Source organism: Macadamia integrifolia, chromosome 8 (genome assembly GCF_013358625.1).
Source record: "Macadamia integrifolia cultivar HAES 741 chromosome 8, SCU_Mint_v3, whole genome shotgun sequence".
In the NCBI taxonomy this organism is placed as follows: Eukaryota; Viridiplantae; Streptophyta; class Magnoliopsida; order Proteales; family Proteaceae; genus Macadamia; species Macadamia integrifolia.
The window spans coordinates 3,234,118-3,238,440 of NC_056564.1; positions in this window are offsets into that span (position 1 = coordinate 3,234,118).

Genomic DNA, 4,323 nt, shown 5'->3' on the forward strand with positions numbered 1-4,323 from the left:
ATATTCAACTAAAAAAGAAAGCAAAAAAGAAATAAAACTGTTGGGATTAATCTTAAGGTTCTACGGCTTTGGGAAGAAAACCCAAATCAATAGGTTGTTCATGGACTAAGGGATGAAGTGGAAGATGAAAAGACAGAGAGGGAGAGAGAGAGAGACACGTTACCTGGTTCAATTCTCAGTCAAGAGAGGGAGAGAGAACAGGGGAGAAATCGAGCGAACTGAAAATCTTTATAATCTCAGTCGAGCGAGAGAGGTGTGACGAGAGTAGGACTCGTTGGACAGATGGTAGTAGCCACGATATCTTTGCAGAGATGAGAGAGAGAGAGAGAGAGAGAGAGAGAGAGAGAACAAGGGAAAACCAAGATAATTGAATGTATATAATCTCACAGTTGAGCGAGCGAGAGAGAGAGGTGTGACGAAGTAGGAGTCTTTGGAGAGATGGAAGGAACCACGATGTCTTGGCAGTAACGGTTGGCTGGAATTGCTCAATTATAGGAGAGAAATTGAGGGGGATTAAGAGAATCAGAGAGAGATTGAGAGAGGGTCGATGTCAAAAAAAGCGCCAAAGAGAAAAAGCGGGATATTGGATTTTTGCTCGCTCCCAATATTTTAAGATTTTCAATGGCAAGCATTATGTATAATCTACCCCCAAATGGTGTAATTTAAATTAAAACACCTTTTATATGGGTCTTTGCTGCCATAGATATGACATCAAATAGGGATTTGATTATAGAAAAAATCCTATATATATATATATATAAGAAAAATTTTAATGTTCCACCCCCGATGCATAATGCCATCAGTACGGGTGTAATTGTGACCTGATAGCCTAAACCCACCCTAACCTGTTTTGAGCAAATTCGCATAGCCTGGGCTAAGATTTTTAACCCGAAGGGTGAATTAAGGTTAAAAAACACTAACCACAGTTCAGAGTTGGGTTGGACCTGGGGTTAACCCTAGGATTTTAGAACTGCGGCTGCCACCTCAAATGGTAAGAAGCGAACCAGGTGCTACCAAGCCAAGAGAAGATGAATTAGAAAGCGATATTCGGAGCCAAATTAAAAGTGAGTGTGAGTTTTGGTGAAACCAACACAAATAACAAATCAAAAGTTAAAATGGGGAAAGGAAAGCGTTAGGATTCTAGAATGAGCTATGAAAGCTCCCATGATAGACCACGAACAAATATTAAAGAAAAATAAAATAAAAGGATGAAGGAATTAGTTGGAGTTGCAGCGGCATGTCAATCGCAAAATATCATCTATGGATGTTAAGCAGCCTAGGATCACATCGTTGAATTTGTTGAACCAAACCCAAGCCCATGTGAGGGCTAATCAGGGTCAACCTAGCCCGGTCCTACCCTGAAGGCAGGTAAGGGTAGATTTTTTTAGCCTAAAGTCAGATTTGGGTTGGGCCTAGGCCCAGCAAATTAAGGGAACCTAGTCGGCTTGGGGTTTTAAAATCCCGGCCCAACTTGACCCTGTTACAGCCCTAACCATTAACTTAAAATTAGAAAAGACACTTTTCACCCCATTTTTTTTTTAACACCCAGGGTGTCTAGACCTTTGACCCGACTACTCCCTGGGGTCACTATGATATTGCTTACACAGGACTGGGTCAGTCTGAGATGAAAACTCTCATGCGGTGGCCCCAAGAAATTAGGTGCAGTGGCAAAAGTTTGTTCACTGGAACTTGCTTCTTGAGGTGGAGTACTGTGTCCCCTCCAAGCCATCTGCCATAACCCCTCGGGGTTTACACTTTTCACCCTATTATGTCCCTCTATATAATAGCAGTGGTGGTTATTATATAGAAATGCAGCATTTTTCAATAAATGCCTCCAAATATTCATATATACGGTGACATTTATTACTAAACGCCTCAAATAGTCTTATATACGCGGCATTTTGAAATAAACGCCACCAATAGGATTATATACTGCAACATTTTTCAATAAATGCCTCCAAATACTCATATATACGTCGGCATTTATTACTAAACGCCTCAAATAGTCTTATATACGATGGCGTTATGAAATAAATGCCGCCAATAGGTTATATACTATAGCATTTTCCGATAAATGCCTCTAAATACTCATATATACGGCGGCATTTATTACTAAACGCCTCAAATATTCTTATATACTATAGCGTTATTTCATAATGCCGCGAATAGGAATATATACTGCAGCATTTACCAATACATGCCTCCAAAAACTCATATATACGGCGGCATTTATTACCAAACGCCTCAAAGAGTATTATATACGATGGCGTTATGAAATAAACACCGCCAATAGGATTATATACTGCAGTATTTTTCAATAAATGCCTCAAAATACTCATATATAGTGCATCATTTATTACTAAACGCCTCAAATAGTATTATATACGACAACGTTATGAAATAAACGCCCCCAATAGGATTATATACTGCAACATTTTCCAATAAATGCCTCCAAATACTCATATAGACGGCGGCATTTTGGAAAAAATGCCACCGTATATAATTTACAACGGCGGTTTATACCAATGCCACCTATTGTGTTATAAAAGATGGCTTTTGCTGGAAAATGCCGTTGAATGTTTATATTTAATGGCATTTGTAGGAAATGCCGCCAAAGACCTTCACTCAAGTGCCGCCATTGACCACTTTTTTTGTAGTGACCTACTCTCTATCCATTTGAAATTGGCTGCATTTTCTTTAGAAAAAGACCTTCTCTAGCCGCTATGCCGTGTGAAGCATCCAACGGCTGGTGAGAGGTGCCTAGGGCACATGCCCATGTGTTGAGATATGTGTTCAAGTCCTTACAACTGGTGGATGACTCACTAGCCGTCGCTGGAGAGGATCAAAGGTGGGGCAATGTAGAAGATTTTTTTCTTAACAGGCTATGTCTGTTATGTTGATACTTCGAAATGGGTCCTATTGTCAAGGTCAGAGATACATCAATTTTAGGTGTTATTGTCATATCCATGCTTGATTGATTATGAATAAAATAATTCATAGATTTTATTATGAATCAAATAATTCATGCTTAATCTTTTTCTGTGGAAATAACAGCCAATGGATCATAGATTTTTAGATAGATTTCTCTTTCAATACCACATTCTTTGGTTGGATATTATAGGCTGTGTATTCTGCTGTTTTATTTTTTAGTATTAATATGTGTTTGTAATTATTGTTTTTTAAATGGTTTTAACTTAAAAGATTCAAAATTTCCTCCACCAATGTTAGATAAGGTTTTACCAACATCAAGTGTCTTTTGGACTCCTTTTGACAGGTTTCATTAAAGTCATACTTGGTAATTAAGAGATTTTTTATTTTATTTTATTTTATTTTATTTCATTTTAAGAGAGAAATAGACACATAATAGATCATTAGATCATTGTGTACCTATTCTTTTTTGTCTCATTATGTCTTTTGAATTATTTTCTTTTCTTTTCTTAATTACCAAACATATCCCAGGCTACTTCCTTATATTGACAGGACTTCTTAATTGTTGAGAGATGTTTTTCAATGCTCTCATCATTCTCCAAACTCTATTTCAATCAAAGTCTCTCTACTCTACTGTTTTGCCATATTTGAAGTTTCACATTCTTTGTTTTGTTGAGAGCTACTTTAGGAATCACTTTTGCCATTATTCTTTTGTTTTGATAGCTACTTTAAGAACCACAATAAGACACGTTAGTTGAGTGTAATACCTATTGGTAGGTACTTACCGGCTATTGCATCTTGGAGGTTATTAGAAGGACGATTACAATCTCAAGAAAAGTGACTAGTGGCACACCTCAATCCACTCTTGGTGGTTTTGTATGCAACATCATAGTAAAGCAACCACACCCAATAATGCAAAATGCAACAACATTCAAAACTTTATCCCAACTTAGATTCCAAGCAAGGACATAACCCAAAGATCCATACAAAAAGATTAACGAGTTATATTGATGGTGAAGAAAAAATTTCTTCACCACCACTATTATTGTATTTATATGAAACTTTAAGGATAGTTTCAGAACAACCACGAACCATCTGAATATGGAAAACAACATAAACGAAGAACACTCCAATTGCACTTTCATTGAATTCTTTAATAAGAGCTGAATTGAAGATTGGGAATAGATCAACTGATTTTTTATTTTTTCTTTGCCTCCGCTTCTCTATATTTTCCTCATGCATGTTTGTTTGCAAGGAAAATTGAAGGGAAAGAAAATGAAAATTTTTAAACCCAGCATGATTGTATAAACTATAAAAAATAAAAGGAATGCATCTCATATCAAGCATTTCTCTCTCTCTCTCTCTCTCTCTCTCTCTCTCTCTCTCTCTCTCTCT